Source organism: Hyperolius riggenbachi, chromosome 3, assembly GCF_040937935.1.
Source record: "Hyperolius riggenbachi isolate aHypRig1 chromosome 3, aHypRig1.pri, whole genome shotgun sequence".
NCBI classification, from domain to species: domain Eukaryota; kingdom Metazoa; phylum Chordata; class Amphibia; order Anura; family Hyperoliidae; genus Hyperolius; species Hyperolius riggenbachi.
Genome location: NC_090648.1, coordinates 154,195,007 through 154,209,667, shown reverse-complemented (window position 1 = coordinate 154,209,667; position 14,661 = coordinate 154,195,007). Strand labels below are relative to the sequence as shown.

Sequence of the window (14,661 nt, the reverse complement as noted above, 5' to 3'; positions counted from 1 at the left end):
TCCTCTCCAGGCGATCGGTGTTGGAGGTGGATCTGCACGCTTGCTGTTCAGTGGGCTGCTGCTGCATGGGTGTCAGAAAATTTTCCCACTCCAAGGACACTGCCGATACCATTCCCTTTTGGGCACTAGTTGTGGCTTGCATTGTTTGCTGCCCTCCTGGTCGTCCTGGGTTTGCGGAAGTCAGTCTGTCGGCGTACAACTGGCTAGAGGAGGGGGAGGATGTCAATCTCCTCTCTAAAGTCTCCACAAGGGCCTGCTGGTATTCTTCCATTTTGACCTGTCTGACTCTTTCTTCAAGCAGTTTTGGAACATTGTGTTTGTACTGTGGATCCAGAAGGGTATAAACCCAGTAATTGGTGTTGTCCAAAATGCGCACAATGCGTGGGTCACGTTCAATGCAGTCTAGCATGAATTGAGCCATGTGTGCCAGAGTCCTACCAGAATCCTCATCATCCTCTTGTGAGCGTTGTGATAGTTGTTGTGATGCATCATAGTCGTCACCTTCCTCCTGGTCTGCTTCTGCTGACCATTCGCGCTGAATTGTGGAAGTCCAACGTGCACCGCTCTGGCCCTCGTCAGTGGTGGCATGAAATTCCTGCTCCAACTCCAGCTGTTCCTCCTCCTCTTCTTCGTCATAGCTGCTGGGGCCAGCGTTCCCTGAGGCGGATGGCCTGATGTTGGTACCATCACGCTGATCGTTTTCTCCTTCAGATTCCCCCAGTTGCATCATGACAGCTGTTTCCTTGATTTTCAACATTGACCTCTTCAGTAAACACAGCAGTGGTATGGTAATGCTGACTGAAGAGTTGTCACTGCTCACAAGCAACGTGGATTGCTCAAAATTTTGGAGGACTTGGCAGAGGTCCAACATGTTGGCCCAATCGGATCCACAGAAGCTTGGCAGCTGTCCGGATGCGCCTCGGTACTGCACCGTCATGTACTGGACCACTGCACTCTTCTGCTCACAAAAGCGGGCTAGCATGTGCAGCGTAGAATTCCAGCGCGTAGGGACATCACACAGCAAGCGATGGTGGGGGAGATTGAAGCGCTCCTGCATCTTGGCGAGTGCCCCCGAAGCAGTACTGGAATTTCTACAATGTTTGGCCACTCGACGCACCTTCAACAGAAGATCGGCCACGCCTGGGTATGTCCTCAGGAACCGCTGAACTACTAGGTTCATCACGTGCGCCAGGCAAGGGATGTGTGTCAGCTTAGCCAACCTTAAAGCGCGAATGAGATTACTCCCATTATCACACACAACCATGCCCGGTTTCAGGTCCAGCGGTGCCAGCCACAACTCCGTCTGTTCCTTTATTCCCTTCCAAATTTCCTCCCCTGTGTGCTGCTTATCCCCAAGGCAGATCAGCTTCAGCAACGCTTGCTGACGCATGCCAACAGCTGTGCTGCACTGCTTCCACGATCCTACTGCTGCTGGGTTAGCGTTTCCGGATGAGGTACAGCTTTGAGATGCGTTGGAGGAGAAGGAGTCAGAGAGGTAGGTGCTGCTGTTGTTATCCAGTGGGAGGGACGGCGGTGCAGCTGTTTGTGGCGTGGGCAACACCCGCGCCGTAGCAGGTGAGGAATCGCTGCCAGGCTCCACAAGGTTCACCCAGTACGCGGTAAGGGAGATGTATCGACCCTGGCTGAACGCACTCGTCCAGGTGTCAGTGGTGAGGTGAACCTTGCAGGCAACGGCATTCTTCAAGCTTCGGGTTATTTTGCTGACCACGTGCTCATGCAACTCAGGCACTGCAGAGCGTGCAAAGTGGTAGCGGCTGGAAACCACGTAACGTGGGATGGCCACTGACATCATGCCCTTGAAGCTGTTTGTCTCCACCACTCGATATGGCAGCATTTCGCAGGCCAGAAGCTTGGCTATGCTGGCTGTTACTGCCACGGCCCGGTGGTCATTTGCTGGCAATTTCCTCTTGCGCTCAAACATCTCCGACACAGACAACTGAACCGTAGCGCTGCACACGGAAGGGCTGTTGGTTGTTGGGTTTGATGAAGACTGGGAGACCTCAAGAGCACTACTCCGGAAAGTGACAGTGTCAGCGTCGTCTGATGTTTGTGAATGTTGTGAACCATGCAATGGCTGGGCTACCGCTGCTGCTGAGGCGGGTCTGGTGGTGAGTCTGGTGAACCCAAGGGAGGCAGTGTTGCTGGTACCCTGTCCTGCCGAGTTTGCCCACAGAGTGGGATGTTTGGATAGCATGTGGCAGCTCATGCTGGTGGTGGAGAGGTTGTTAATACTTTTCCCCCTGCTCAGGCGGGTCTTGCACACCTTGCAAATCGCCATGGTAACATCCTCAGTGCAGTCTTCAAAGAAAGCCCAGACTTTGGAGCACCTGCCTTGCTGGCGATTTCTGTTTGCTCCTCTTTTGCCTCTCACTTGAACTTCCACGCTTGTGGTGCCTGAAATTGCGCGCCGCCTACCTTGTGGCACAAGGCGAACTCGTGCAGCAGTGGGTTCTTCAACAGACTCATCTGTGCTGCTGCTACGACGGCGATGTTCTCGTTCACAAACGAAATCTGGGTCTCTGTCCACATTGTCCATACCCTCCTCTTCCATCTCCTCAAACTCGTCATATGTCATTGTGGGGGGCCGCCGCCGTGGAGTAGAGCTCCCCAGAACAACCTCTGCGCAGCTCACTCCAACGTCGTCTTCCAGATCTTGTCGGCCGACCTCCTGCAATTGCAACCCCTCCTGCCCAACTTGCTCTGGGATTTGGGTTTCCGAGTCCTCCTCGGACTCGCCTTGTATTTCAGTGCGCGGTGCATTTCCCACAGTTAATGGTTGTGAATCCGGGCACAACATTTCTGGCTGTTCCTCCATTGACCTTTGAAAGGTGGAAGTTTGTTGGGCTGGGAATAGCTCCTGCGAATACCCCATTGTGTCCTGAGGTAATTCATCGGACTGGTTATCTGGCAGTTGTGTGCGTGGTGTCGCTGCCAGTTGTGTCAGCTTTGTGCCCACTGGCTCCCTGTAACTGGCTGAGGACTCGGACCTCGTGCGTGATGTGCTGGTGCTGCTTAACCCACTGCTGGACGCTTGAGAGGTCATCCAAGTAATTATCTGGTCCTGTTCTTTTGGATTTGTGAGGGTTGTTGTCCTGGACAACATGGGCGGTATTGAGTGGGTTTTCTTGGGTGCTCCCCTGTGGCCTGTACGTGAACCGTCAGGGGAAACACCTTTTCCCTTGCCCCTCCCTCTTTCACCGGATTTCTTCCTCATTTCACTTATCCTTACAGTACACGCTGACTGGCAGCAGTACAGTGGCAGTACAGAAATGCTATACAGTACCACTATTCCCAGCAGCGACACAGAGCACAATGCTATACAGTGGCGGGTGAGCGGTGTACCACTATTCCCAGCAGCGACACAGAGCACAATGCTATACAGTGGCGGGTGAGCGGTGTACCAATATTCCCAGCAGCGACACAGAGCACAATGCTATACAGTGGCGGGTGAGCGGTGTACTACTATTCCCAGCAGACACAGAGTGGCAGTAAACAGAATGCTATATAGTGTGGCTGAGCGAGGTACACAGAGTGGCAGTAAACAGAATGCTATATAGTGTGGCTGAGCGAGCGGTGTACTACTATTCCCAGCAGACACAGAACAGTAAACAGAATGCTATATAGTGTGGCTGAGCGGTGTACCACTATTCCCAGCAGCGACACAGAGCACAATGCTATACAGTGGCGGGTGAGCGGTGTACCACTATTCCCAGCAGCGACACAGAGCACAATGCTATACAGTGGCGGGTGAGCGGTGTACCACTATTCCCAGCAGCGACACAGAGCACAATGCTATACAGTGGCGGGTGAGCGGTGTACCACTATTCCCAGCAGCGACACAGAGCACAATGCTATACAGTGGCGGGTGAGCGGTGTACCACTATTCCCAGCAGCGACACAGAGCACAATGCTATACAGTGGCGGGTGAGCGGTGTACTACTATTCCCAGCAGACACAGAGTGGCAGTAAACAGAATGCTATATAGTGTGGCTGAGCGAGGTACACAGAGTGGCAGTAAACAGAATGCTATATAGTGTGGCTGAGCGAGCGGTGTACTACTATTCCCAGCAGACACAGAACAGTAAACAGAATGCTATATAGTGTGGCTGAGCGGTGTACCACTATTCCCAGCAGCGACACAGAGCACAATGCTATACAGTGGCGGGTGAGCGGTGTACCACTATTCCCAGCAGCGACACAGAGCACAATGCTATACAGTGGCGGGTGAGCGGTGTACCACTATTCCCAGCAGCGACACAGAGCACAATGCTATACAGTGGCGGGTGAGCGGTGTACCACTATTCCCAGCAGCGACACAGAGCACAATGCTATACAGTGGCGGGTGAGCGGTGTACCACTATTCCCAGCAGCGACACAGAGCACAATGCTATACAGTGGCGGGTGAGCGGTGTACCACTATTCCCAGCAGCGACACAGAGCACAATGCTATACAGTGGCGGGTGAGCGGTGTACCACTATTCCCAGCAGCGACACAGAGCACAATGCTATACAGTGGCGGGTGAGCGGTGTACCACTATTCCCAGCAGCGACACAGAGCACAATGCTATACAGTGGCGGGTGAGCGGTGTACCACTATTCCCAGCAGCGACACAGAGCACAATGCTATACAGTGGCGGGTGAGCGGTGTACTACTATTCCCAGCAGACACAGAGTGGCAGTAAACAGAATGCTATATAGTGTGGCTGAGCGAGGTACACAGAGTGGCAGTAAACAGAATGCTATATAGTGTGGCTGAGCGAGCGGTGTACTACTATTCCCAGCAGACACAGAACAGTAAACAGAATGCTATATAGTGTGGCTGAGCGGTGTACCACTATTCCCAGCAGCGACACAGAGCACAATGCTATACAGTGACGGGTGAGCGGTGTACCACTATTCCCAGCAGCGACACAGAGCACAATGCTATACAGTGGCGGGTGAGCGGTGTACCACTATTCCCAGCAGCGACACAGAGCACAATGCTATACAGTGGCGGGTGAGCGGTGTACTACTATTCCCAGAAGACACAGAGTGGCAGTAAACAGAATGCTATATAGTGTGGCTGAGCGAGGTACACAGAGTGGCAGTAAACAGAATGCTATATAGTGTGGCTGAGCGAGCCGTGTACTACTATTCCCAGCAGACACAGAACAGTAAACAGAATGCTATATAGTGTGGCTGAGCGGTGTACCACTATTCCCAGCAGCGACACACAGCACAATGCTATACAGTGGCAGGTGAGCGGTGTACCACTATTCCCAGCAGCGACACAGAGCACAATGCTATACAGTGGCGGGTGAGCGGTGTACCACTATTCCCAGCAGCGACACAGAGCACAATGCTATACAGTGGCGGGTGAGCGGTGTACCACTATTCCCAGCAGCGACACAGAGCACAATGCTATACAGTGGCGGGTGAGCGGTGTACTACTATTCCCAGAAGACACAGAGTGGCAGTAAACAGAATGCTATATAGTGTGGCTGAGCGAGGTACACAGAGTGGCAGTAAACAGAATGCTATATAGTGTGGCTGAGCGAGCCGTGTACTACTATTCCCAGCAGACACAGAACAGTAAACAGAATGCTATATAGTGTGGCTGAGCGGTGTACCACTATTCCCAGCAGCGACACAGAGCACAATGCTATACAGTGGCGGGTGAGCGGTGTACTACTATTCCCAGCAGACACAGAGTGGCAGTAAACAGAATGCTATATAGTGTGGCTGAGCGAGCGGTGTACTACTATTCCCAGCAGACACAGAACAGTAAACAGAATGCTATATAGTGTGGCTGAGCGAGGTACACAGAGTGGCAGTAAACAGAATGCTATATAGTGTGGCTGAGCGAGCGGTGTACTACTATTCCCAGCAGACACAGAACAGTAAACAGAATGCTATATAGTGTGGCTGAGCGAGGTACACAGAGTGGCAGTAAACAGAATGCTATATAGTGTGGCTGAGCGAGCGGTGTACTACTATTCCCAGCAGACACAGAACAGTAAACAGAATGCTATATAGTGTGGCTGAGCGAGCGGTGTACTACTATTCCCAGCAGACACAGAACAGTAAACAGAATGCTATATAGTGTGGCTGAGCGAGGTACACAGAGTGGCAGTAAACAGAATGCTATATAGTGTGGCTGAGCGAGCGGTGTACTACTATTCCCAGCAGACACAGAACAGTAAACAGAATGCTATATAGTGTGGCTGAGCGAGGTACACAGAGTGGCAGTAAACAGAATGCTGAGCGATGGGTGTACTACTATTCCCAGCAGCGACACAATGACTGGGGGGACCCTGGCTAGCGTGGCTGGAGCGCGAACTACCCTGCCTGCCTACCCAAAGCTAAACCCACAGACAAATGGCGGAAATATGACGTGGTTCGGGTATTTATTTACCCGAACCACATGACAGTTCGGCAAAAATGAGCGCGTTCGGGTCCGAACCACGTGACCCGTTCGGCCAATCACAGCGCTAGCCGAACGTTTGGGGAACGTTCGGCCATGCGCTCTTAGTTCGGCCATGTGGCCGAACGGTTTGGCCGAACACCATCAGGTGTTCGGCCGAACTCGAACATCACCCGAACAGGGTGATGTTCTGCAGAACCCGAACAGTGGTGAACACTGTTCGCCCAACACTAAGCACAACCACAAATAAGAAAGTTAGCAAGTTGGTGATAAGTACTCATAGAAATTAGTATAAAAATTAGGCTTCTTTTTACACAGGGGAATGGTGCACATTTTGGGAAGTTCAGTCTTCTATCTTCCAGACACTGGGTACCTTCCTGCTGCAATTTAGTGCAGCCCAATGGCAGAAAGTAACCACATTGGTAAGTTCCTCAGATGTGTCTCAATGTGGTTACCACCTCTGAATTTTCCATGCCAAGCACTAGCAAGTGCAGCAGCCTCCCATGTGAAAGAGGCCTTAAATTGGAGATAGTGTCTCTATGGGGACACAATGGATAGAAAAAAACCTGTTCCTATTTAGCCATATTGCAGATGACAGGACTGGTCAATTATTATCTTTTGAAAACATTCAGGCTAGATATAGACTTCAGTCTAGCGCCCTTTTTAATTATTTTCAGTTGCAGATTAGAAGCCTTGTATCAAAGTAGTCTAGAACACTAACTTGACAGGCTGACTAGTTTTGAGAAATTGTGTGATAGTGTACCAACTCAGATTCAGATATAAATCAGATTTTGACAGGCCCATTGGAAGGACAAGAAATAAAACATGGATATATGTCCAGATGAGAGGCAATTTTAGAAAGGAATACCTGGATCTGGCGAAGGGCTGGAAAAGCTCCATATGTGTCCAGATTAAGGAGACCCAATATAAAATCATGTACTTTTGGTATTTAACGCCTGAATATCTACATCAGATACTGTATAACCAGAATAGATACGTTGAGTGCCTGTTGGAGACTGGTTCATTGTTCCATATTTTTTGGATATATCTAAAAGGTGGTGGGTTTTTGGGAAGACATGGAGAACTTGGTGGGATGGATAATGGGGGTGAGAATACCATTAGATCCTCTGACATATGTCCTGTGAGCTCCCATTAGAGGATTGACTACAAGTGGGGATAAGCTAGTCTCCCACAGTCTAATGGCCACCCGATATTAGAGGGTTGATAAAAATGCTGGTAGGTGGTAGTTTCCTAGGGAAGGGATCATTGGGGCGTCAGTGTCCCCCCCGCCCCCAACATAGCTGGTTCCCTATTGAGAATGCCTGTCGGGGTTGCACCGCTGCAATACAGGGCAAACGTGTCACATGGATTGAATAAGTGTGGGGTGGACATCGAGGTCTCGCAGACGGGCCCAGAAGGCCCAGTTTTGGGGGTGGCCCGCTATATATCGGCACCTAAATTTCCACTATTTTGTATTGGCGGTGCCCATTTAGTCCACTTGCTCCATGCACCCTTTTTTCCTGCTCTGAGGTAACCTCCCTCCTTTGTTTACTTACAAACAGATCCAATCAGTGTAATCACATGAAAATTCTCCAGGGAAAGCAATCATTCCATGTGCTATTTGTTAAGTCAGTCTTCTGTTCTTATACATTATAATAGTCAAATCTATTGAAGCAAATTAAAAACTCTCATTGCAATTCTACACTAAGGTTTACTTAGGTTCTCTGATGTCGTATCCTGTCATGTTGGAAGAGCTGTACACCATCAACCACTTGACCTTTGGCAAAAAGATCTGCCAAAATCTGACGAAGCTGTAACTTTACATCGACTCATCAGAAACTAGAAGCAAAAGTTTTCTGTAGAGTCCCTCTTTAGTTTTGTGATTGCTTACATACTTGTTGAAATGCAGGAAACAAAGCTAGCCTGTGAGAAAATCCATGAAGTATCTCCAAAGACCATGTCACCGTGTCACATTCTTGTTTCCTTTCAATCATGCAAATGTTTTTTTTTCTTTTTCAATATGCTAATGCAATTTGATTGATTTCTGTTGTAAAAGTTAATTACAATGTGTTTGTGAGTCCCTAAAGATGATGCATATTATGTTTATAACCAGGATTATTAAAATGTCCTGTCTCCATTACAGGACTCCTCTCTCCAACACTAGAACTAATTGTAGCCCTAAATCACTACAACCTCTGTGTTAAACATAACACAAGGGCAACATTGCATAATTTTAATTAATTTTAATTCGACCAGAGCAAATTCATTTAGCTTTTCCAGAAGGGCATCTCATTTGTTTCCTCGTCAATTTCAGGTGAATGTGAGGTTGGCAAACTTCTCTTTTAGGTATTGAGCCATTTGTTTGTCCTTGTGTTAAAGGTCTACTGCTGTCTGCTGATAAATGACAGGCTTGTTTATGTATCTCTATCTACTTATGGTAGCGGTATAGAGAGTGATAACACCGAACACAGTTATGTGCGCTTTTGGTATGGATCTATGGGCATAACAACTCTTGTGGAACCATGACAAAATTTTATGCAGTGTGACTGGTGTCATGACTTTCCCCTTCCACTAGCTACAGTTACATCTATAGAGTTGGTCTCAGACCTTATAAAGACTCAGAGCTGGGTTAATCAAAACGTTTTATGCATGCTTGGGGCTTCCTCCAGCCCCATATGCTTGCATCGCTTGATTGCCGCCCTCTATGTTTTTCTCCAGCGGCTGCTAGAGAGATACGCAAAGAGCGCACTTCTCTTACATCAGACTGGAGCTGACTGATGGAAGTGGGGGGACCCGGTACTGAAGCTGTGGGCAGTGGAGGATGGCGGCATGGGAGTGATCGGAGCATATGGGGCTGTAGGAAGACCCAGGTATGTATAAAACGTTTTGATTAATCCAGCTCTGAGTCTCTTTAAATAGCCCTGCCTCTAACCTTAAAGTGGTGTTAAACTCTAAAAAATGTAAATCTAAAAATACACTTTATTGAGTTAATTAAAGCACATCTGCACCCAGAGGGATATGGAGAGTGATATATGAATTTCCTATTAATCAAATTTACATTTTACATTTTTTGTAAAATGATGATTGTGCAAGTGCAAAAAATAATACTCAATACTTTGTTGATGCACCTTTGGCAGCAATTCTAGCCTCAAGTCTTTTTGAATATAATGCCTCCTGATGCTTTCTCCAGCGCAGCGGGATATACCGTACTGATGTGAAGGAGGAAGTATCAGAAAGAGGACATGCAGTGTAGAGAGCCAAGGCAAGAAGCCATCGTTCAGGTAAACTAACCCTCTCTGCCAGGCCTCCTTCTCGGACACAGGTGGGTACAGTTTAGTTTCTCATCAAACTGCTCGCTCATTCCTAGTAGCAATACCACTTTTTTTTAGAAAGAAAAATACTGGATGAAATGACATGAATTATTGATACACAAGCCTTCCCATTGATATGCAAGCTATTTTATTATTTTTGTTAAATATAACCTTCCCTTTCTCTATGCAATCAGCTATGAATTTCGATTGTGACAAAAGATAGGATTTATGCTTCCTTGCAACCATGACAAAAGTTTGGTGGAAGAGCCTCAACTCTACTCTACGGGCCCAGTCACACCAGAGAGAATTTTGCGGGTCGTTTTCATGTAGAAAAAAACAAAGCAAAAAACAAACAAAACATTTCTTCCATTAACTTGCATGATCGTGCTTTTTTAAAAAATTGCGCCATGATTTTTGTGCAATTTTAATGCAAGTCAATGTAAGCGTCTTTTTTTTTTTTTTACTGAAAACAGCCTGCAAAATGCTCTCCAAAATGCTCTCCAGTGTGCCAGGGTCCAAACATAGAAGGACGGCGGTTTTCTTCACTAGCTACACATAGGTTTTGGCAAACACGCTGATAAAAGTCGGTGCACAACAAACAAGCTCAAATGACATTACCCAGCAAAAAGAAATACGTGGTATAAGTTACATATATGTCATACGACATATGTGCAGACTCCGGAATAATGTTGTGTGAATGACTTGTACACACTGGCCAACTCAAATGCACTATATCTCCCCAATAGTCGTCTGCATTGATCTGCAAGTTGGATCAGGCAGAATACCCAATATCGGTCGCTTGTTGTCGTTTAGCTACATTTTTTTTTACAGATTTTTGAAATGACAGAATCTGACATTTGTTTGATGCTTCAAACTACTTATATCTAACGTGTACAAGGCTTTAGTGAGAACTGCATTGTTATGGAGGAGTATTCACATGATCTAGAGGAATATCAGAAGCACACATTTCACTTCTCATCTTTGATTTTATCATATGCAAGCTCAAATGTTCAAATAATTGATCTATTCCTTTCAGTACTCAAATTCATTTACCTGTATTACCAGCTGAGGCAACTAAAACAGAACAAGATAATTAGCTTTAGAAGTCTCCTAAAATGTTTATATCACATACAGTTTTTCTGGAGGAGTTTTCCTATCTCCATGACAGTGGGATTACCCTTTACCATTTTAAAAAAAATTACATATGACTATAATAATGATTCGATCGTGAGCACCTCTGAGGGACCGTAAGGGTCCTTTTACACTTAATTAGCATATATCACAGTTCCCACTGTACACGTTTTAATTGAAAGCTTTTTCACAATGCACGTCTATGTAAAAATGCATACCAAAGCGTACTAATGTGTACTAATGCATACCAACGCATTAAGTGTAAAAGCGTAAGACAATATACTCTATAAAGTGCTACGGAAGATGTTGGCACTGTATTGATACTGAATAATAATAGTAATAATAGGCAGCACTAGTGGTTAGCACTTTTGTCTTTCTCGCCCAGTTTTAATCCCAGCCAGGGCAACATTTGAAAAGAGTTTGTATGTTCTCCTTGTGTCTGTGTGGGTTTCCTTCAGGAACTCTGGTTTCCCTTTACATCCCCCCCCCCCCAAAAAAAAACCAACCATACAGATACGGTAAGTTAATTGTCCACCCCTCCTCAATTGGCCCCAGACTAGAATACATAAACTACTATACACTATACATAAAAATTGGCCATAGGCTACAATACATACATAGACATATGACTATGTATGGTAGGGATTAGATTGTGAGCTCCTTTGAGGAACAGTTAAGTGACAACACAACATATACAGTGCTGCAGAAGATGCCAGCACTATATAAACACTAAATAATAATAATAATAATAATAATAATAATAATAATGAGTTGCATGAACAGTCATCATCTGTCATTTGTATGGAAATATAAAACACATTTCTCATACACCTCCTGTGTTTAAAATAAGTGTGTTTCTCTATACTGTCATTTTTTCTCTAACGTCTAAATCATTATTTGACCATCATTTTTTTATTACAGATTTTCATACATTGCCCCACCTGGTGGTTGAAGTACTGTAAGACATTGATTGATGTTCTCAGCCAGATTTTAGAACTGTAAAAAAAAGAATTACACTATTCATTTATTGTTTTAAGATAAGCACTATAGTTCTGTATCAGATTTACCTTCCTGCATGAATTTCCTTGAAGCATTGCTGCAGCCGCCTGACCCTTACAGCCTTATCAATGATTTTTAAACCTGCTTTCCTATGTCACCGGGCTGTAATCAGGCACTCATCTCCCATGCGCTCCGTACAATGGTGAGAATGCACAACCGTCAGGCCTTTAACAATCCATTTTATTTTTACTCAGAGCTGCAGTTTCTCATCGGAAAATGTGTTTTGTTGCTATCTGAGAAATGTCTCTGGACGGAAAAGAGGGAAGACACGCAGACCACTTAAATCAGTCTGGTGTAAAGGGAGCCCTGTCAATAGGATTCATGCAGCTGGAATTCTGCTGGAATTTGCTCAGTTTATGACATATTTGTGCTCTTATTAGACTGCTGGAAATATTAGATAGTGGAAAATAAATAATCAGGGGAGGCGGGATGCTCCCTCTTCTGTCTTTATCGCATTGCCTTGACTATCTGGTTCTTGTCTTGTCACTTCACTGTAAACAGAAAGAGGCTTTCCACTGCAAGGAGGTACTTGGATGGCGCACGTATGTTCTTGCCGACGCCGGTCAGCTGGGTGCAGGGCGAGCCGAGATGGCTCATCCTGGTGCCGTTGAAATTTACCGGGCAGATCTTGTAATCACCCAATCCCTGAATTACCTGTGCGCAAGGTGCAGACTAATAGCATTACTGCTATAGTCCAGGGATGGTCGTAGTCAGCCAACTTTGCTACGCTGGAACTACGCGTAGTTTTACGCAATTACGCTTCGCCAAACTACGGCTTCAACATCAAATATTCGTTTCGTATGCATTTTCATAGACTACGCGTTAAAATACGCAATTACGCATAGTGCGAAGCATAGTATACGCAGATGCTTATGCCCGTATGCAGAAAATGATTCATTCCTCTTCAAATGCTTATATCAGGAACTCTTCTATGCGTACATTCCCCTTTCCAATGCATAAATTTGTAAGCATACAACCGCACGCGGAAAATTAGACACGATGAAAGGATTTGAAGTTATCTACGCAATACACTTGTTAACTACGCATAGTAGGCATAAGCTACGCGTAACAGTACTTCGCTACGCATAAATTCGTAAGTGTAGTTTTGAAACTACACCTACGAACTACGATGCGTAGATGCGAACTACGATGTGTAAATTTGCACTGGCGTAGTTTCTGCTCATCCCTGCTATAGTCCATGCCATCATCTGATACTACGCGGTGAGCGACTTGCACCCAGATGACCCACTTCACTTGGATCTCCTTATAATGTATAGTGTGCTGCAAACTAAATACCGCTATAGCTGTACACTGCAGCACAAAGTGGTATTCAGTGGCATAGCAATATGAGATGCAGAGGTTGTGACCTCGTTGGGGCCCTTGGAACAGAGGGACCCACTAGGGGCCCTCCCTCATACATCTTTTAGCTTTGCATTGGTGCTATGCTGGTAATGAACACCTCTATATGTGCATTGCATAGTAGTAATCCTTAACAAACTGTTTCCTTACAATAAATACAGCTCTCTGACACTGCAGCTGTCCTCAGTAGGTTTTGGGGCTCCATATCAATAGAGTGATTGGGGCCCCATGTAAAACTCGCATTGGGGCTCCAAGTTCCTTAGTTACGCCACTGGGGGTATTAAAATGAAAAAAAAACCTGGGAAATTGTTAACAAGTGTACTATAAAATACATACTACTTTAGCTGCATGCACATAAAGCCCCTCTAAAGAAAAAAAAATAAAAATAAAATAAAGGACCACTATCACCAAAAAATGTGTAAAATACATAAATATACAATGTACACTTCTCCCAGAGTAACATGCGCTATAAATTACCTTTGTCCATGTTGCTGTTACTAAAGGTGCGTACCCACATCGCATCTTTGTGTTCAATTCTTCCAATGACAGGTGATTTTTTTTTTGAGCGATGAGTAATCGTTTCTGCGATCTCACAGTGTGGGTATAAGTGTGTGATTAGGCAAATGACGCTTAGTGAACAAAACGTCGATAACGACCTTCACAGCGGATCGAATCTTTGAGATCCTGGCAACTCCCGCGCAAAGTGCCACGATCATTTGAACCCTAGTTCGCGCCATGTTGTGAAGATACTCGTCTTCAGGTGACGTTGCTGTGACCCATATTCCTGCATCTTCAGGTGAGTATTCAGCTTTACATCAGGTAATAAAAAGCTGACAGATCTCACAGATTTAGACTAGTGGAAGATTTTCAGTTCATTCTTTATTCTTTACAAAAGCACTCCCTGGAAATTATATATATACAAAGATGTCAGCCAGCTTCCTTACTCGTTTGCACACTATTCTGGCAGTTGGACTGAACAACTGCCGTTCAGTAAGTGCTTTTGTAAATAAGGGAATAACTGAGAGTTAGAATTTTAATTACCTACCATAAATAATTGTGTGTACATATATATATATATATATATATATATATATATATATATATATATATATATATTTTTTTTTTATTTTTATTTTTTTTTTTTCCTCCTTAGCCCCATAAACATAACTATACATCTGGAAAACAATCAAGAAAATATGGATACCTAGCAGTGTACTGCTGCCCTCTGTGCTGGTCATTTTGTTCACTCAACATTCCGACTTCCAGCACAACCTCGGGCCCCGCTGTCTGAGCTCTGCATTCCTCCTATGGCTGCGCACACCCTTCATACATCCTCATAGGAGGGGGAGCGGTATAATGCCTGCTACCAGGACCTCT

General features: G+C 45.7%; 1 long non-coding RNA gene across 2 annotated transcripts in view; it reads right to left on the bottom strand.

Annotated features, from left to right (window-relative positions):
- Positions 1-14,232, bottom strand: part of LOC137561196 (uncharacterized) — a 35,017-nt gene extending 20,785 nt beyond the window's left edge. For both annotated transcript variants that reach the window (XR_011029918.1, XR_011029919.1), the window contains exons 1-2: positions 13,762-14,232; positions 11,808-11,862 (exon numbers count right to left, since the gene is read on the bottom strand). This is a non-coding gene — a long non-coding RNA (uncharacterized lncRNA). The remainder of the gene's footprint in view (positions 1-11,807; positions 11,863-13,761) is intronic.
- Positions 14,233-14,661: the final 429 nt, after the last annotated feature.